At 39.9% G+C, this 21,808-nt stretch overlaps 1 protein-coding gene across 1 annotated transcript in view; it reads left to right on the top strand.

Annotated features, from left to right (window-relative positions):
* Positions 1-4,378: 4,378 nt before the first annotated feature.
* Positions 4,379-21,808, top strand: part of LOC122793052 (ras-related protein Rab-17-like) — a 449,961-nt gene continuing 432,531 nt past the window's right edge. Inside the window, exon 1 of the mRNA XM_044060729.1 lies at positions 4,379-4,699. The gene's annotated coding sequence lies outside the window, so the exon portion shown is untranslated. The remainder of the gene's footprint in view (positions 4,700-21,808) is intronic.

Here is a 21,808-nt window from a genome sequence, read left to right on the forward strand (position 1 = left end):
AAAAATTAAAAAAAAAAAATCACAAGTCAAAAAAAAAAAAACTAAAGGGTTTAAGCGGGGGGGGGGCAAGCCCCCATGAACCCCCCACCCCCCTACTTAAATATACCAACTCCCAAGATCGCGCTACAGTGTAGGGAATGGGAAATTTCCCATTTCCGCACTGTAGTTCACTGAAGTGCAATCTCGGAGTTGGTATATTTAAGTAGCGGGGGGTGTGGGGGTGCAGGGGGGCTTGCCCCCCTGCTATAACCCTTTCCTTGTATTTGTTTTTTTTTTTGCAACTTTGAACGTTTAGCTGTTCGATCTGTAAAGGTCGACCTTTACAGATGCGAACATTTAAGTGTTCGTCGTTGTAATATAGACCCACTGGTTACATATCTCACTTGGGTATTGGTCTGTACCTCAGACGACATATGCTATAAACCCACACATCAAGTACATAAATATGTTTTTCCTTACACTTGCCAGTCCTATTTTGCTGCTTGTACATTTTGGATATTGCTCATATTTTCAGTAAGAGTCACTGAATCCTTGTGCCATTTTCGCTTAACATTTTGATAATTGTTGAAGATCATCTGGATCCTTCCTTGATGGCAGATGAAGGCTTATTGTGGCATTGATGGGAGGCTTCTTGTCAAGAAATGATGGAAATTTGTTCAGTGGCAGAGCGGAAACATGAAAGTTCAGCATAGTGGGCAGCACACCAGTTTGGCACCTCCACCAACTTTGAACATTTAAAAACAAAAAGGTTCAATAGCTTACAAGCTGCCATGTATTAGGCAAACAGTTTAAAAACTATCTGTAAGCTATCTGTTCATTTTCTTACAGATAGTTTACCTACCTTTAAATGAACAAGTCACTTGCAAATGTTTCTTTTTTAAATGTTGTCTATTAAGTGAGCAGGATTGCAGTTATTTAATTGATAGCTTTAAAGCTGTCCAACTCTTTTTCAAATGTTTGGTGCCCTCTTCAAGTTGATGCCTGAGGTCAGTGCCCCATTTAACCTACTCTTGCTACAGACACAAGGCCATGCTTAGTGCAGCTTCCTAAACTTTTCAGGGAAAATGTAACAGGTGTGGCAATCCTCCTTGGGCCTTTAGTCTGATGCCAGTGCCAGGTTCAGCACAGATCTTTCCACCTTGTGCACTGCACCCAAGATCTGGTAAGACAGCTCATACTTATCTCACTGATGCTCACAGGAGCCCTAGCATAATCTGTCATTCAGGGCAGCTGGAAAATATGGGACTCATTTTCACTTTGACTGCTCTGGGGAGTCTAACCTTTTTATTGAGGTGGTGAGATTTTTCAGCCCATGGGGTTTCTCAATGCCCTATTCAGATGGGCTGTCCTGTGGGCAATCCTTGCAGATCATCAGGTCTACCAGTTCTTGGATACCACCCCCCCCCCTGCCTTGAGTCTTATTTATTTATTTGCTTTATTTATATGTTTACTAACCAGGTGAGTACATTGATTCAAATATCTGTTTTGAACGCACCATTAGATACCTTGGTCATCACATCTTTGGAGCCAGCCTTACGATTTTTGTCTTAGAAGCACTGAAGTACGTGATGTACCCTCAGTTTACTTATGTGGCTACCAAGTAATAACCTCAAAGAAGACTGGAGTGATTTATTGTCTAAGTATCCCAAAGCTGATTCCTTCATGGCCTTGATGGGACACTGGTGGATCGAAGGACAACAGTCTGCTTCTCCCGCTACTTGATGGAATCTAGATCTTGGGACAGGTGTAACATGAACCTACATTTCTCTGTCATTTTTGGGGCTTAGAGTTGTCAGCCATGCATATCTTCTTTCCAAATCCCAGTCTTTCCAAATGGGTCAATTTGGGAACATAGGGGCCTTTCCTAGACCCTGTCTACATCTGATTAGCTGTGGTCTCAGGTAGTCCTTTGTCTTTGGAATCATTGGATACTATGGTTGAAGTTATCTTTCTGTGAGGACTGGCTCAGTTTGCATCTTTTGGAGGCACATTTCAATGAGGGAAAGCTTTTTGTCCAGGCTATGTTCAGTCACTTTTTTTTTTGTCTGAGTCACAGTTTGTTTTTTTCAACTGTATGAAACAGGTATAACCAGGTGTCATACCTTCAATAGGTAGCTAACATGAAATCTTTGAGGGAGGATCCTCTGCTTGTCTCCTTTTTCAACCTGGAATTTGGTCTGGGCCATCTCTGAGGGCTGACAAGGCAATAGTTTTCCTATTTCACTCCTCCGTGAGCGCTATCTATTGTGAGTCTGCAGAGCAGGTATTTTACCTTCTAGGACACCCCCTCTTCTATTCCTTCATATTCCATTTGGTAACTATTTGAAATATTGGAACGAGATAGAGTGAGTCCTGAAACATGGAAACAGAATGGCTGAAAAACTGACTTACATATCTTATTCACTCCAGCAGAGCTCAGGAAGTTTGCACTGTAACTTCCAATGCACATAGCCTAAACCTTTTGACAGAATCAAATTATGTCCTCACATTTCCAATAAATGGTCATATTTCTGGAACAATAGGGGTTATGAAAGAAGTGTAAATGGCAAACCCTTCAACACAAACTATTTTTATAGTGGTAGTATTCTTTAGGTTCAAGGTCTTAAACTGAAATTTATAAGTCATAGTAGACACAGTAACTATTATATTTGTAATATTTTGTAAACAACTTACAATATCTCAGCATCCATTCAAGTTACTCACACACTGTCAAGTTACACACATATGGTCAGCAGCATTTTGTTCATCTAGCTGAGAGCTTTTACATGCAGCTAAGGAGTTCTGCCTGTGTTACTTGGTTGTTGAGATATTTAGAAAAATATGAACATTATATCCATATAAATTAATATCATAAAGAATATTTAATATCTCTTTACCTGCACTAGACAGAGGTCAAATATTAATGCAGCTGAGTTTGCAAATGTGTAGGCTTTAAAATGAAATATTTTAAAAGCTTGTACATAGCATGGTTTTGGAATTATTGATGCAAATATGAACAAGCAATATTTGACGCCTGTAGGCGTCAGTAAGAATTAACTGCAGATGCACCTGGAGGCGTCTCTCGGATGTAATGAGATATACCAAGTCCAAGATGGCCATTTCTCAGAATATTCCCTTTTCCCTGAGGTATGGTAATTTTAGAGTTGATATATAAGTTTGGGGTTGTGGGGTCTTGCCTTCCACATTGGGAGATGCAAGGGGGCTTGCCTCCTGCAAAAAAGAAGTTTAAAGGAGAAGAGTGATCTTTATGATTCACTCTTTTTCTGGGTTTTCTCTTTCTTTTTTTTTTTTTTTTTTGCTTGTTGGCACTCGGTATTTTGAGTGTCAGCATTTGAATATGGAGCTTTTATGCACATTTTCTTGTTTAACAATTATCATTCGTTCCAAAATTACATAAATTAATCAAGTCCTGGCTTACTTTAAACCTCACTCCTCCTCCTCCTAAACATTGTTCTGAATACATTGTTACCATAAATTTGGTTTATTTCTATATAAGTTGCTCTCTCTCTTTTCTAACATCCCATGTCCAATTCTTTGGTATCTTTTACAATATTCAGTACTTCGTTTACGGTTGGTTTAAACTTTGGTTTCCGTTTTCTAGTAATTGCTTTCTGGCAACTATGTACAGGCAAATCATTTCTCATATCCCAGCTCGGTGCTGGCTTGAACATGTTGGTAGCTTGCAGGAAAATGCCATGAGTTCCAGTTCAGTACAACTGTGTAGCCAACAAGTCGTTGCAATGCTTTGGAAATAAGCAACCAGCAGTCCTTTCAACATGTTGCCCTATAGCAAAAAGATTTAGCACAAAGCCAGGCTAATGATGTTCTTGAAAACCTTTAACAATAGTTTGTAAATGGTGTTATAAATGCCCATCCAATTTAGTCTGTGTTCTTTCTACTGTGTAAAGGTCATCTGTTTAGCTTTGGCAGATGCAGTTAGCTGAGTACATAACGTAGTAGCATTTAGCTATTCAATATACTTCCCACAAATCTGTTCATGTTGCAGTACCTAAAAAGAAATAAAAAATATCCCACCCCATGTGGTGGGATTCTAATTGCATACAGTTACTGCTACACTAAAGCCAACACATACTACACTTTTTATTGGAATGTTTGTACATAAATTACAATTAATAAAAGCAGCCCTGTTTAATCATGTCACTTTTAAAACAAGTTAAAATGTTGGGAGTGTTCTCTTTTTCAGAGTGGATGTCATTTCTGCTGGACATGGTAATGTCATCTGTTCCTGGTAAGACATTCCCATACTTGTCTTTTTCAGCTACTTGTTTATTGTGCCGATCTCTACACACGTGCACTTTGAACTAGCTCTTTCTTCTTCTTCCTTATATATGACACTTTCACTATCTGTTTGCCAGAAGCTACAGACAGTATCCATATCGTACACAGAAAATGTGTATCTGGGGGAAAACCTTTTCAGGACTATGATCTTTTATACCTGCTTTATGTTTGTGCAACCATTTACTCATGAAGCAAACACCATGAACCAGTGTTCATGGGTTTTACTGTCAGCTTTAAAGTTATTTAATGTTTTGCTTCTTTTGAATTTACTGGATCTCTGGAATGTGAACAGGAAGTAAGTACAGTAGCTATCAACACATCAGAATTATTAAAGAAGGCATAATTGTTGAAGAAAACAGACATACTTTTTGAGAAGATTTATTCAAGTAAAAGGTCAGAGGTAAGTCAAAATGAAATTACAAAATTCACTTGTTTTCATTTTAGCTACAGCATTTAACTTTGTGAATCAATCTATGTAAGTGCTGTTTTCACAGGAAGAGAAGGAGGGATAAAGGAGGGTGTTGGATTTTTCTTAGTACATGTCAGCTTCTGTGAGCTGTATTTTATTTATAATTGTGTCTCCGTCCTTTTTCCTCTGCTTCTTTCAAGTATTACAAAAAAAAAAAAAAAACCCCAGCAGTTGCTGATAGAACAATGATGATCATACACAAATATTCAGATTACAACCGCAAAGAAAATATATATAGTATCATCATAAAAGTACACCTGTGCCACAGTTAACCTGCACTCAGCTTTATTTTTATCTACAGCACATTATGAAACTAAACAAATCTTTGACCAGAGTGGAAGTTTCTTCTAAACATGTTTTTCTTCTGGAATGACATTTGTATTGCACATAATGATCCTGGAAAAAATAATCACTGGTTCTTTTCATAGGAGTGTTCTTCACTACTGAATCCATCTTAATTTTCACCAAATGGGCTTATACCTGTTAGTCATACTAACAAAACAGAAGTATACTGGTTTGTATGGAAAACTGTGGTTAAATGCTGCATGTGACTTTTCAGGAAAAGTAAAGTGCTCAAACAATAGGCCAAGTGCTTAAGACCACAGGCATAAAAGGTGCCTGTTTGTGTGTGTGTGTGTGTGTGTGTGTGTGTGTGTGTGTGTGTGTGTGTGTGTGTGTGTGTGTGTGTTTACAGAAAGAATAGCGTACATTTTACTGGAACAGCTTACCTCAGAAGGGGGGTAGGACCTAGAATTGTTGGATCCAATGAGTTAGACTGTAAATAGGGTGTAGCATTTTATGTTTAGAGTCCAAGGAGGGGAGGGTAAATAGGTACAGACGATTCCCTTATGACAATGGGCCACTCAAGAAATATTATACAATGGTTCAATGGTAGCTCTCACACAGATATTATATGTAGGTATCTAGCATGGGGGTGGGGGGGAATATTATAACTGAATCAGTACACATGTTGGCAACTAAAGTAGGTGGCTTCATGTTGGACAGAGAGAGATAAAGCCCTAACTGCAGCCCAGATGACCATGCAATAGTAGGAACCTAAACACTGGAGAAAAAAAACAACTAAGGAATGATGGGAGAGAGGTGAGGCTAGCTTAGCCATCATGGGGGAGCTGATTAATTCCTACTGTGAAAACAACTTCTTGGGGAAGGCCCTGGAAATGTGCATCATATGCAGAGAGACTCAGGTATGCAAGCAAAGTGAAGGACTGCTTGCATTTTGTCCAAGCACTCTGGATGTACAGAAGCATGCCCTCATCTGGTCCTGACACAACACTGCTTCATGCTTTTCTGACCAGCACAGGGGGGTTACAGTGGCAGATCTACAAGTTTACAAAAGAAGGAGTACACTTGTCTAGAAATCACACTTATATGTGAATGCTAAATCACTCCAGGCAGCAGACTGTGGCTCTTAAAAGAAAGGGGGACACACCCATGTGCCACCTGCCTGGATTCACCACTGAGTCGCAGGGTTAAAATACAAAATGATTCTGGGGTGGGCATCCAATGAGCATTGCACAAAATTGTTACTTGCTTCTGCAAGAGATTTAAGCCTGCTGATGCCCTGCCCCACTGAGGCAAATGCATTGATTGTTTCCTTGGTCTGCAGTGAGGATCTTGAATGAAGCACATATATCTAGGCGTGTGCCCCTTCCTCTTACCGTTAGAGATGCAAGTGTTCTCATCCTCTCACTGTTCTTTTGCCTTCAGCTTCACCAGTGTCAGGACTGTGATGCTATCCTGGCTCATTTAGATCATACTTGGGGCTCTGTACCCACATGCCACAGAGTAAGATCTGCTTCTTGGTTCCTGACTTGTCAGAGGTTGGTGTAGATTTGGGGCAAGCCTAAATTGTGGGCTAGAAACAGGGGTTGTGGAGCATGACAGATGGTCAATATGTCAATAGAGCCCAGGAGAAAGAATAACAGCAAAGATTAACGCAGTTAAAGTGGGATCCATCTGGCAGGTCAGTGAAGAGCTGTGTAGAGGCTGCCTCAGCCAGGAGGACACTGTACCCTCTAGAAACTTTTCATACCTCAGAACCTTGAAAAGTGTAGTGCATATTTCATCTAATGTGTTTCTTTAGAGGTGAGTTGATTAATGTGTTCAAGCTATTCACTTTTCAGGAGTAAAGAGTCATGTTCGATATTACTCAGAATTATCACCAGAACTGGTTAAGAAAATTACCAAAATTCTGATATCCACTCTATATATAATGCATGTATATTTTGTGTTTTGCCAATCACTCTTTACATAATATCACATATATGTTGTCTTTATACCCTCAAGCCACTCTGATATTCACTTTGTATATATTACATGTATATATTGCATTTAGTCTTTCACATTGTTGTATGTAATGTCGTGTATCTATTATGTTTACCCCAGCCTGAGACTGAATAAGTCTAGTGGGATCAATGCTCTACCCCAGTTAACAAAACCAAAATAATAAAAGTTAAATGAAACAAATGAGGACAACAATTAGTGACAATGGACAGAGATACTATAGTAACTATTTGGAACAGGTTACAGCAATGACTTGTAAGTAAGTTAAAAGATATAACAGATTGACTCACAGAAGGGAATACAGTTATAACCAAAGTCTAGAGAAACAAAGTCCTTGGTGGAATAATTTAGGCTACACTGATGTTCCCATGGACTGTGGAAGAAGTAGGCCCAGGTAAGGTATGCTTTAAGAACTGTATGCTGGACACTTGTTAACAACTGACCTTCACATAATGAGGTTGTGGACACTTGTTAACCAGTTAGATTCACATAGTGAGATTCAGCATTAGTAAAGGTGTGGGATAAATACACCAAAAGATTAAGATTCTGGATTTCTGGAGACTAAGTTTCAGTAAGATAAGGCAGACTTTCAAGGTATCTGTTTTGGGGAAAGGCAAACAGCAGGGAGTAGACAGTGTGAACGAACGAAAAGCAGCAACATATTGTATTAAACATGAACAACAACAATATAAGCAGAAACAGGGCAATATAACAGTGACTGTAACATATCTGTTGGTATCACTGCCAGCTATTCCTGTGCAATGACTGTAATATATCTGCTGTTATTGCTGTCACTTATTCCAGTGCAACGACTAATGTATCTGGTGATACTGCTGTCAGCTACTCCTATACCATGACTGTAATATATCTGTTGGTACCATTATCTACAATTTATGTACAATTACTGTAAGGTATCTGCTGGTACCTCTGTCTGCTATTCCTGTACAATGACTGTAATGTCTAATGACTGTAACATATAGGCTGGTACCACTGTCTGCCATTCCTGTACAATGACTGTAACATATAGGCTGGTACCATTGTTTACCATTCCTATACAATGACTATAACATATAGGCTGGTACCACTGTCTGCCATTCCTGTACAATGACTGTAACATATAGGCTGGTACCATTGTTTACCATTCCTATACAATGACTATAACATATAGGCTGGTACCACTGTCTGCCATTCCTGTACAATGACTGTAATGTATAGGCTGGTACCACTGTCTGTCATTCCTGTACAATGACTGTAATGTATATTCTGGTACCACTAGATGGCGCAGTGATGCAGAGGTTGCATTGTTGCCTCTCAGCAAGAGGTTCTCCGGTGCAATTCTTGGCTGGGGTGCCTTTGTGCGGAGTCTACATGTTCCCCTTGCGTTCGTGAGGGTTTCCTCTGGGAGCTTTGGTTTCTTCCCACTTTGCAAAGACATGCATTTAGAGTGTTTCTCCCCGGGCCTCCACTGAAAATTGGCTTTGCTGCAAGTCAGACTTTTGAAATAAAATAAATAAAATAAAAATGATCTACCGTTCCTGTACAATGACTGTAACGTATATGCTGATACCGCTGTCCACCATTCCCGTACAATGACTGTAACGTATAGGCTGGTAACACTGTCTGCCATTCCTGTGCAATGAATGTAACATATATTCTGGTACCACTGTCTGCCATTTCTGTACATTGACTGTAACGTATATTCTGGTACCATTGTTGGCTATTCCTATGCAATATATGTATTTGTTGGTACCACTACTAGCTGTTCCTGTACAATGACTGTAATGTACCTGCTGGTACCACTTTCAGTTATTCCAGTACAATGACTAACATATATGTTTGTACTGCTGTTTGTATATGCTGGTACCACTGACAGCTGTTCCTCTGCAATAACTGCAGTATACCTAATGGAGCACTAACAAAGTACAGTTGTGTACACTTACCATAAATGTAGATGTTCAAGTGTCAGGGTAGCCCTCGGAAGGCCCGAATACCAGAGGCTTAGAATTTCTGTGTTGGTTGCTGTCACTTCAGGACTGACGTCAGGTCGTTAGTAGTATAATGTAAGGCAGCTGATACCATTACATCAGTTTTTCTTGCCCTAACCTGTCAGGAGCCCCTAAGTAGGAGCCAGGTTCTAGTGGAAGAACCCCACCAATAGAAAGTAAATACCAATATGTCCTGTGTAAGGAAAGAGAAGAAAAAAGGGGGACGGAGGGAGGGAAACCAGGACTGCAACAGTGAATACACTCGAACATCTACATTTATGGTAATTGTACACAACTGTGCTATGTTCTTCATGTTTCACTGTTGCATCACATTTGGGTTGATTCCCAAAGCTGAGAAAATGGGTGGAGGCAGTCAAGGAAACTAGCGGCTGGCTAGGATGCTCTGCAAGTCTGTAGAGGCAAACTCTGCCCTGGATTTGGAGAAGAGAGGCAGGTGGTAATGTTTGGTAAAGGTGTGAACAAATGTCCAGGTGGCAGCCTCCAGGATGTCCCTGGTAGGGCCTCCTCTGAGGAAAACTGCAGAGGTGGAGGTTGCTCTGTTGGAGTGAGTCACCCCCTTTGGGGTGAGGCTTTCTGTGTTGTTAGTAGCAGAAATGGATGCAGTGTGCTATCCATTTGGAAATGGTTTGTTTGGAGATTGCTTTGCCTTCTGCCCCTGCTTTTTAGGTACCATTGAAGTTACCTCATATGCAGTCTGGCATATGGAATGAGTAGTATGCAAGATCCCATGAACACCAGAGCTTGCAGGATCTTCCTTGCAGATAGCTGGGGTCTGGTGGCTAATTGAGAGAAGTAGGCTGTTAGGAAATTTTGCTTTTCTGGTGCAAGGAATGCCATCTGGGATGCTTGCTCCCAGGAATGTAATCCTTTGAGTGGGCATCTGTTTGGATTTTTGTCATTGATTGTGTACCCTAGGGAGGTTAGTAGAGACTTTACAAAGGCCAGGTGCTTGAGCAGCTTTTCCTGGCTGTCTGCCTGAATTAGGCAGTTGTCTAAGTATGTGTAAATCTGGATATTCCTTTGTCTGAAAAAGGCAATGGCCAGAGCCAGGCATTTTTTGAAAACTCTGGGAGCAGTAGATAAGAAAAAGGGAAGCACAGGGAACTGAAAGTGCTGAGATCCTGCTCTGAAATGGAGATATTTACTGCATGATTCCCTGATAGGAATATGGAGGTAGGCCTCTTTTAGATCTAGGGTGGCTAGCCAAGCATCCTTGTAGTGCATGGGTAGCAGCTGCTGGCGGGTGCGCATTTTGAATTTTGGTATCACCAGGAAGGTGTTTAGAATGGATAGATGAGGATGGGGCATCAGGTGCACTCTTTACTGGGTATCAGAAAAAGTCTGGAATAGAAACCTTAGCCTCTCTGTTCTGCAGGAACGTGCTCTACTGCCCTCATCGAGAGCAGGGAAAGCACTTGCTTTTGCACCTCTGCCCACTGATTTGGAGGTAGATCTGGGAACCCTTTTGGGGTGGGAAGGCTGTGGAAAGAAGATTTATATCCCTGGTACACTATGTTGAGAAACCAGCGGTCATTAGTAATGGTGACCCAGGTGCTTGCATGAAAGGAGAGTTTTCCTCCTAGGGGAAAGTGAAGGTGGGCAGAGGGAGGGAGTGGGGGAGGTGAGTCATTGTGAGTTCTTACTATAAGGGGGTGGCTTAGAACTCCCTGGTTTTGAAGTGGAGGTAGTCCACTGCTTAGATCTCTGCATTCCCTGTGGCTGCTGTCTGGGGGTCTGGTTCCCCAAGGTCTGGGCTGGACTGGCTTAGTGGAACCAGGAAAGGATCAGTGCTTGGTGGGACGATGCCTGCTGAACCTGGGTGGCTGCAACTGTAAGAAATCCTTAACTGTCTGCATAGATTATGCTTTTTCTTCCATCTTTTTTAAGACCTCTTCTCCCTTAGTGCCAAATAAGTTGTCTTTGTGCAAGGGGGCATCCAACAATTTAGATTTGACATCGTCTGGCAAGGGCTGTTCCTTAAGCCATGCATGCCTTCTAATGACAGATCCGGTGACTGCTTCCCTGCAAGAAGCTTCTAGGGCGTCAAAACCACAGTGTAAGGTGTGTTTAGTTACTTCATTTACAGAATGCATTAACTCTTGTAACTCTTTAGATTCTGCACAAGCAGGAAAGGAAGACATTTTTTGTTTGAGGATTTCCAGGGTATGTTGCTGAAATTTTAGCATATGGAACTGACAATTTAGTGCCCTGATAGCAAGAGTAGCTGAGGTGTATACTTTTTTACCCCATCTGTCTAGTGCTCAGGAATCCCTATCTGAGGGGTTGGGATTCTTAGCAGAGGTTGCTTTAATCCCTTTAGGCCCTTGAGAAATTACCTCAGGGTCAGCAGTAGGATTTTTAAAAAGAAATTTGTGTGAGTCAGGGACTCTATAGTACCTGACTGGATTTCTGGGTGCAGAAGGGAGGGTGTCAAGAGTCAAGCTGGATTCAAGGAACACATCCTCCACAACATCTAGGACTGGGGGGATGGCCAAGGGTCTGTGCTGTGGAAGATGTAAGAATTCCCTGAGTCTCTTTTTAGACTGAAGATAGTCTTGACTCTTCCATTGGAAATGCTCCCTTAAGGTATGAAGGGTTTCCCCAAAGGAAAAATCCTCTGTGGGAGAGGTGGAAAGGATGGAATCTTCTGCATCAGAATCCTCATAATTAGGGAAGGGTTGCATGTCTTCATATTCAGATGCATCAGAGTCATCTGACTCTTGTTCACACAAAACTACAGGGGACAGATCTCTTTTCCTTTTGGAAGGGGTAGCTTGGCTTCTCCTGATCAGCATAATAAGGTCTTCTGCCATTTTAAGCATTTGAGACTGAGGCAAGGAAGCAGGTTCCTGAGATTGAGTCGTCGGTTTCTTGGGTGTGGTCTGTACCCTAGGCCTAATAAACCTGGTAGTTTTCAAAAGAATGGTAATCTCGAAAGAAGACGTTGGTTTGTGTTGAGAATCGGTAGTCCGAAGGACTTCCTCGGAAGCCGATGTGTGCTCAGTGGCTCTGGACCCATTCAAGGTAGAGACAACCGGAAGATCTTTAGTCGAAGAAGAGTTTTGCAACATACTGGACTTCGAAAGGGTCTCGGTAGCGGCCTGTGAATCCACACACAGCACATGCTTTCTTTTGTATTCTGTCAAGTCTAATTATTTCGTAGCCACTGGGAAGATACTCTGAAACTTTTACATTAGGTTTTAGCCAAGTTCTGTAATGGACATCTGAGGTATAATGAGTTATCCAGGCATGGAGATCTGCAATTTTGTGTCATATGCTATGAATATTTACTGTAACAAGGTTCAGTGTTTTTGAAGGGGGTCTGTGTGATGAAGACAGAGTAGGACCTGTGTTAGGGTAGATGTCACCCACCACACTAAGAGATGGTGGAGATAAAGAATGTAGTTATGACAGCATTTTTATTATGATGGGTTGGAGTTTTAACATTTGAAAACTGATAGTGAAGTATTTTATGTTGAGTAGAAGAAGGGAGTAATATTATATAAGATGGAAAGATTCAGTAGTAACTATTGGAAAAAAGTCATAGTTAGTCATAGTGGTTGTGAGTTTTTATGAGTTTTGTGTACGGAGCTGTAAAGTGAGTCAGGAGAAGGAGAAATGTGCCTAGGAATGAAAGTAGCAGCATGGTTGATATCAATGCAGTCTTAATGTAAAGAGATACTTAAGAAGGAAAGTTAAGAAAGAGTGCAAAGTAGGGAGTTAAGCAAGCATCTGCTAACTTCAAACAAATTGATGATTGTAAATTATGATAAATATACTAAAGCACGGAAAGAGAAATTTAAAGAAAGAACAGAAAATGAAAGGCAACTCAGGATTTTGCATATTTATATTTCTAAATAGTTCTTTATCAAATGATAAAATAGGTAAACATTTATCAGTCTGTTGTAAAAATTATTCTTATAAACATTTTATCAAGATACTTAAAAACACAGATCGATCAGAGATAATTACTCAAGAAGATATAGATATACAATCTCAGTATGTTATAAATTTACCTCATGGCATAACAATAAACCAATAATAACAAAAAAGAGAGCTGTATGTTCACAAATAACTGGAAAACAAGTCTATTATTCCATAAAGCGTCAGTATGAAGCTCTTTTCATTAAGCTAGATAGCAAAACTTCTTCAGATAAAAAACCTTGCTTAACTAAAGTTTAAATATACATCATGTGACTACATTGGTCATTAAAACACATTCATTATTCATTAGCAAATCATTGAATTTAAACATACAGTACATTGTTTTAAAAAACAAGAGACTTATAAAGTCAGAAACTAGAACCAAAACTAAAGAAGCCAGAAACTTAAAAAGTGCTTGACATTCCCGACAAAAATCTTTTTCTCTTTCATTTGTTTTTTAGATTTATTTAATATTTAAATTCATAATAAAAATATATATGTATGTAGAAAAGAAATGTATTTAAAAAATTTGTATATATACGTATATGAGCTTTTATTTCATTAGGGCTTTCAATTTTAAAATGCTTGTGATAGAGCAGAACTCATTCAAGCCTGGGTACTGACAAGCATTTAGTTTAAGTTGCCATAACAGTTCTGCTCTTTCAAGTAGTAAAGGTACTTGTCCACCTCTTATATCTGTCTGGACTTGGTCAATGACTTTAAACTTGAATTTATGGTCTGGAAAGTCACTGCAATGTTTGGATAGTGCATTGTCAAGTTTTTTTCTTTCCTATATTGTAAATATGTTTGTAAACCTTCTCTTTAAACTTACGGTCGGTTTTGCAGACATAAAATGCTGGACACAAGTGGCATGATGCTAAATAGACTATAGATTTAGAGTTACAGTTAAACCTTTGGTGTAACCAATAGGTCTTGTCTCTCACATTAAATTTACATCGATTACATGCTTCTCACCTCAGCATCCCTGGGTTTCTAGTAGGAATTGGTCTAGTTGATTCAAGAATGTTTTTAAGATTCCTACCTTTCTTAGACATCACCACAGGGTGGTCACCTAGTTTACTTACCATATCTTGTTCTGCTGTTAATAATACCCAGTTTTTCTTAATAATGCTTATTAATTCAACTGAGTCATGACAAAATGTTGTTGTAAAACTCAGGATATATGATGTGACATGTCTAGTTAGACTTATGTTACTTACTGGGTGAGTATTCCTCAGGTACTCTGAAAAACTATCTGTACCTACATCACTAGATCCAGTGCCATCTAAAATTAGTTTGTAAATGCCCTGTTTCCTTTTATTACAGACTTCTAGGATCAGTTGATCTCTCATCTCTGTTTATGTAGGTCTTTTGTTAACTCAATGCCCAGGTAGGATAGAGTAGTCTCCTGGAATGTGCTGGAAAATGAAGGAATGGTGTTGTACTATTAAAATAGTTAACTAAGTTTATGGCTGTGTTTCTGTCCCCTGTGATCAATATACAAATATCATCCAGAAACTTGATTAAAGTAGACACAGACTTTAATAGATACCAATACGATTATACTCGGATTTTCACAAGTATTAACCTGCAGATAAAAAAAAAAGGACACTAAAATTAAAAAACTTAAAAGAGACAGAGAAGAGTATACAAGGGGAACAGCATACCCAGACCCGACCCCATCACAAAATTAGAATCCTATTGGAGGAGGTCAACCAAACCTCCAAAGACACAGACTCAACCAGGAAATGCATTTAGAAAGTCATGCAGCGATGAACTACAGTGGAAACCAACAACACAACAGCGTGTGTACATTAAATATGGAGAATAATAGTATAAATTCACAAATTAACCAACAACAAGAAGGTGCAGGCACAAGTGCTCAAAGGAGGCAGGAAAATAACTATCAAGAAAATTTTCACAACCCCCCAAGCCACAAATCCAACAAGAAGCAACAGCAGTTCCAGAAAACATACAATACTCAGAAAACCAACAAAAGGAAGAGGTAACAAGCCAAGCCAAAGAAAGGGTAAGTGGAAATGTTTGTTCAGTTGTCACCAATGCTTCAGGGGACTTCAAAATCTTTAACTACTCTTTGCAAAAGGCTTAACATTTGTTCCAGCCTATGCCACAAGCCTTTCAAGGTTATTGTTGGATTTTAAACTGTATGTATGTAAACTGAATTTACATCTATTATTTGGTAACACTGAACATTAAGAAAGGAAAGAACTGTATGTAACCAACACATATAACCCACCAGTCCACCCAACACTAATGTTATTCGAACGCCTATGTGAACTGGACCTTAAAGCAAAATTTAGTACAACAACAAAACAGACAAGTAAAGACAACTTGTCTAAAGAAGAAGAAAGGGAAGCCCTTCATAACCTAAAACTTTACCAGTTCGTATAATGAAGCCTGATAAAGGCAGAGGAATAGTGTTAATGAATTCAACTGATTATATAGAAAAGATGCAGAGTCTTGAACAGTGATGTGTATAGTAAAGTAAGTTTGAATGAAGTCAATACAGCACACAGTCGTATTAGGTCATACATTAATGACCTATTTATCGAAGCCTTAATTGACATCAACACATATAACTACATGTTGATGCCATACTCAAGAATACCTATTTTATTTGGCATACCAAAAATCCACAAAGGCTTAATAGATCCACCTATGAGGGCCCTAGTAGATGCAAGGCAGTCAGTAACATACCCTTGTGCAAAAGTAATTGACTCAATACTAGAAAGATACGTAGAACAGGAACCACAAATATGCAAAGACTCATGGTCTTTTCTATCAAACATTAACAATTTAAGTTTTAGGGGTGACTGTAATTTCCTTACAATTGATGTGTGCGACCTATACACATCAATCCCCCATGACACAGGAATAGAGTGGGTACTTGAAATAATGAGATCCAGAAAAGCACCAGAATCAGAAATTAGACTGATAGAAGAACTGCTGTAAATAGTCTTATCACACAACTTCATCACATTTGATAATGTTATTTGCTACTTACAAAAATCAGGGGTAGCAATGGGCTCACTATGTGGTGCGAGTTTCACCAACATGGTGATGGCCCATTGGGAACATAAGTAGATTTTGGACAATACTAGTGTCAACTCACTGTTGACTTTTTATACACATTTTCTGGATGATATCTGTATATTGATTAAAGTGGATAGAAACACAGCCATAAACTTAGTTAACTACTTTAATAGTACAACACCATTCCTTAAATTTGCCAGCACATTCCAGGAGACTACTATACCCTACCTGGACAGTGAGTTAACAAAAGACCTACATAAGCAGAGATATAGGGCCCCGGATATACAGGAAGAGCACATACTAAAACTCTTTCCTGCATTACACCAGTTCACACCCTCAACACCAAAAGAAATCATTTGTGAAAGGACGACTAGTCCGGGAAGCAATGATGGTGACCGAGGATTCTCATTTTGAAGAGCAGTGTGAGACCCTTAGGTCTATGTTCACACACAGGGGGTATCCAACACAACTACTGTCTCAGCTAATCCTAGAAGTCTGTAATAAAAGGAAACAGGGCATTTACAAACCAATTTTAGATGGCCCTGGATCTAGTGAGGTAGGTACAGATAGTTTTTCAGAGTACCTGAGGAATACTCACCCAGTAAGTAACAAGTCTAACTAGACATGTCACATCATATATCCTGAGTTTTACAATAACATTTTCTCATGACTCAGGTGATTTAATAAGCATTATTAAGAAAAACTGGGTGTTATTAACAACAGAACAAGATATGGGTGTAAACTAGGTGACCACCCTGTGGTGACGTTTAAGAAAGGTAGGAATCTTAAAAACATTATTGAATCAACTAGACCGATTCCTACTAGAAGCCCAGGGATGCTGAGGTGCGAAGCATGTAATCAATGTAAATATATGAAACAGGATGTAGATTTAATGTGAGAGACAAGACCTATTGGTTACACCAAAGGTTTAACTGTAACTCTAAATCTATAGTCTATTTAGCATCATGCCAATTGTGTCTAGAATTTTATGTCTGCAAAACCGACCGTAAGTTTAAAGAGAAGGTTTACGAACATATTTATAATATTGGAAAGAAGAAACTTGACAATGCACTAGCCAAACATTGCAGTGACTTTCCAGACCATAAATTCAAGTTTAAAGTCATTGACCAAGTCCAGACAGATATAAGAGGTGGACCAGTGCCCTTACTACTTGAAAGAGTAGAACTGTTATGGCAACTTAAACTAAATGCTTGTCAGTATCCAGGCTTGAATGAGTTCTGCTCTATCACAAGCATTTTAAAATTGATAGCCCTAATGAGATAAAAGGTTTTATATATATATATATATATATATATATATATGGATCTACCTGACAACACCAACAAACTACAACACCGACAATGAAATCAGACACACCACATAACCGAACGTTCACAAACACGAAACCTCACATGCCCGACACACCATAATACCGACACAATACCGACAATAAACAAACAAAACAAATCCCCTGTCCAAAAAGCACACACACAACACAAGCACACCAAAATCCTTACAAACGCACACTAAACCTCACATACAAAACTATCTACACCCTTAACCCAAACCCTAACCCTAAGGTCCTTTACTATCGCACACTTACCTAACCCGCGCCCTAACCCTAACTCACTTAACCCACCCCTAACCCAAAGACTATCACTATCGCACACTTACCTAACCCGCGCCCTAACCCTAACTCACTTAACCCACCCGTATCCCTAGACACCGTCAATATCGCACACTTACCTTACTCGCACCCTAACGTCCGTCACTACCGCATACTTACACAGCCTTTTCCCATGTTAGTCTTCTCAGCGTCGGGGTTTTCATCCATCGGTCTTCTCAGCATCGGGGTTTTCATCCGTCGGTCTTCTCAGCGTCGGGGTTTTCATCCGTCGGTCTTCTCAATCTTCGATCTTCTGGTGTCGGCGATCTCCTTGTCGGCGTTCTCAGCTGTCGACGTTGTCAGGTGCTCCCATATATATATATATATATATATATATATATATATATATATATATATATATATATATATATATATATATATATATATATATATGTATAAAAATGTGAAGATTGGGTGAAGATAGATGAAGGCTGCCAGCTTAGCCAGATAGAAATTTGGAGATAATTATGTCATCTGTAAATATTAATGTAAACCACAGGCTTGTTCTCTTAACTCATTACATTTGAGTGACACCTCCAGGTGCATCTGCAGTTAACTCCTACTGACACCTCTAGGCGTCAAATATTGCTTGTTCATATTTGCATCAAGAATTCCAAAAACATGCTATGTACATGGTTTTAAAATATTTCATCTTAAACCTTACACAATGGCAAACTCAACTGTATTAATGTTTGACCTTTGTCTTGTTGTTGTTGTGTCTTTCGGCTTTTCCCAGTTATGGGTCGCCACAGCGGAACTCCGGTCCGCTAATGATTGGCAGTAGATTTTTACGTGCCGAGTTGCTGGCCCTGACGCACAGCCTTCAATGAAGGTACGCCCATTCACACATGTCTCCACACAGAAGATGCTCTAGCTGAGAATTGAACAGGACAACGTCTTACTGTGAGACGACAACGCTACTGCAGCACCACCACCGCAGTCTAATTCAGGTAAATAGATAATTAACTTATGTTTTTATGATATTAACTTATACAAATATAATTGTCACATTTTTCTAAATATCTCAGCAACCAAATAACACAGACAAAACTCCTTAGTGTCATATGAAAGCTCTCAGCTACATGAATAAAATGCTGCTGACAGTATGTGTGTAACTTAAGTGGCTGCTGAGATATTGTAAGTTGTTTACAAAATATTACAAATGTAGTAGTTACTGTGTTTACTGGGACCTATAACATTTAGTTTAAGATCTAGAACCTAAAGAATACTACCACTATAAAAATAGTTTGTGCTGAAGAGTTTGCCTTTTATACTTCTTTCATAACCTCTCTGGTTCCAGAGAGATAATCATTTGTTTGAAATGTGAGGACATGATTTGATTCTGTCAAAAGGCGTAAGCTCCGCCCATTGGAAGTTACAGTGCAAACTTCCTGAGCTCCATTGGAGTGAATGAGTTAAATGGTAAAAATATTGTTACATGTGGAACCGGAACAAATGTAACAACAGTGCACTCTACTGACCAAGTAAAGCAAGTTATGACCCTTTGATGTAAACACGGCTCTGGACAGTTTAGATGAAGGAATTCTTGCTATTGTTTTAAGGCCAGAGTTAATGGCCATAATTTGCATGCTTAAATATCCTTTATTGCTCTGGTTTCTGCCCAGAGGTGAAGAATGTAAATGTAGTTTCTGTTAGCCTGGGAACACAGGGAAGTGTGAAGAATGATGTAATGTGAACCAGGAATATGATTTTAAAAACAGAGAGAATCAGAGAGCATTAAGCATTTTTTGTCTTGACCTTCCAACTCATCAGCACTGTCTTGCTCTATATGTAAGTTTATCTTAGACTTGTGTTTTCTCTTAGAAATAGCTAGAAAGTAGAAAGATTAGACTGTGTTTTTCTGTGATATCAGAACTGTTCTACTGAATTATTTTAAGTATTTGTCTGTGATCTCTGAACTCTTGACTAGCACTGTGTAGTAAAAAGTATTGTCTTGTGTTTTGACAATGTATTAAATATTTTTAAACCCTTTCAATTGTGGCTGTTTTTGTAGAGATAATTTAAGCTCTTTAGAGTACTTGCATGCCTTTGGTAAAATTGTACAAAGCCATTCTAATAGCTTTAGCCCTGGGCTATACTACCAATTGGATAATAATATTGCACAGTAATAATTGTACATCCTTTTAAGGGCCTTTGAGTAGCTGATAAATATTAGTGGGTGGTGGCAGCTGGTACTACCATATAGTCTGAGAAATGGGGGCACAGCTGGAGAACCTGTGCCAGCCTTTCCCAGCAGTGTCTGTGTGGTTGTATAAACTCTTCTCAAAGTGCATGTGTGTGTCAGCTACCTGGGCAGGGACATGAAGCACTGGTTGGACAGAGAGGGTGCTGGAGGTTTTAACTTGTCCACTAGGCTGAGATCTGGACCGAACAGCTGTGCCAGTGGGGATTTTTATTGGGGACCTGGAGAGCTCTTGAGGGAAATGTGATCTCTGTGTACTCTTAAGGGAAATTGCACTTTACTGTGTGCATTTGTTATCCTTTCCTCCTATATGAGACACCCCTCACTGGTGTTAGTAGTGAGGATTGAGGCTCATTGATTGCTGGGCCAGAGCATGGGCGTCACATTGTTTGCCAGTGGTGGGATATCCACATCACATATTAATTGGTGGCAAATATTAATTGGCTTGTCGTGGTGTGGGCAGAGTGAATTCCTGTAGCTTGTGTACAGTGAGCTTTGAAGGTGTTTTGTACTCTAAATCAGCCACACAGTGAATACTCAAGAGTTCAGATCACAATTGTTTTATTTCTTTTGTTAGCTTAGTTAGTCAGGGTGAGCAGGAAGCATGTCAGCAGAGGAGTATGGAAAGCTGACAAGGAGCCAGCTTGCTGAGATGTGTCAGGCTAGGAGATTGGTGCATGGAAACCTGACTAGGTAGGAGTCTACAGGCTAAGGAGAATGAGAAACTGCTATGCCTGGAAACTGAGGAAAAGGCAGCAGAGAAAATATGAGAGGGAAATGCTGACTCTTCACCAGAGTCATGGAGGTAATGAGGAAGGGAGTAACTGGACCCCAGAAGCACAAAAGGTCAGTAAATTTCTTCCGCAGTTTAAAGAGGGTGATAATTTTGATAGTTTCATTCATAAGTTTGAGAGGGTATGCAAACAGTATAGTGTTGATTAAAGGCTCTGGGTATGGTTGTTGACCCCCTTACTCCATGGTAAAGCTGTAACTGTTTTGTCAAAAATGTCTGACGTTGCATGTTTTGATTATACTGCTGTTAAAATCACTTGTTAAAATTGTTTAAGCTAAGTTTTGTGAGCATTGATGCAAGGCAGATGAAAGTGTGTGTGAATATGTTGCTGAACTGAGCACTTATTTCCATAGGTGGGTGAGTGGATGTCAGGTCACCACTTTTGAAGGGCTGGCAGACATTTGGTGAGGGAACAAGCCCTTAGCACTTTTCCTGAGGACATGAGGATCTGGTTAGCTGATAGACAATGTGCTACTTCAGATGAGTTGGGGAAAAAGGGAGACCTATACCTGGGAAGCAGGGCAGCCCTGCACAGGATAGGGACCCTCAGTACTGCTCATGGGTCTAAAGGAACCCATGCTGGGCAACACAGACTGCCCCAACAGAATCTGCCAGTAGCAGAGGAAGCCACTAGTCCAGGTACACATCCAGGAGCTAGGGTTAAATGTTTTGAATGCCACCAGTGGGGCCATGTGGCATACAGGTGTCCATGGAGGCAAGGTGGGGAACAAAAGGTGAGGGAGCCAGTAATTGGGAAAGACAACATGCCAATAGTAGGTTGTCTTGGGACAGCAAGGGTACCAAAGTATCACCAGAGGTTATATCCTATTATAGCGAGTGCCAAAGAGGCCATTGCTAAGAGAGACACAGCCTCTGATATAACCATTGTAAAGCCTGCAATGATTACAGAGGAGCAGTACTTGCCTGGGCAGTCTACTCCAGTCAGGGCTTTAGGAGGGATCCCATTCCAAATACCTTTAGCTAGGGTTCACCTTGACTGGGAGGGTGGAAAAGGAAGCCAGCAAGTAGGTGTGCTTGAGGATATACCTGCAGATGTCCTGATAGGGAATGATTTTGATAGTGCAGTACC

Source organism: Protopterus annectens, chromosome 2.part0 (genome assembly GCF_019279795.1).
Source record: "Protopterus annectens isolate FY-2018-M chromosome 2.part0, PAN1.0, whole genome shotgun sequence".
In the NCBI taxonomy this organism is placed as follows: Eukaryota; Metazoa; Chordata; order Ceratodontiformes; family Protopteridae; genus Protopterus; species Protopterus annectens.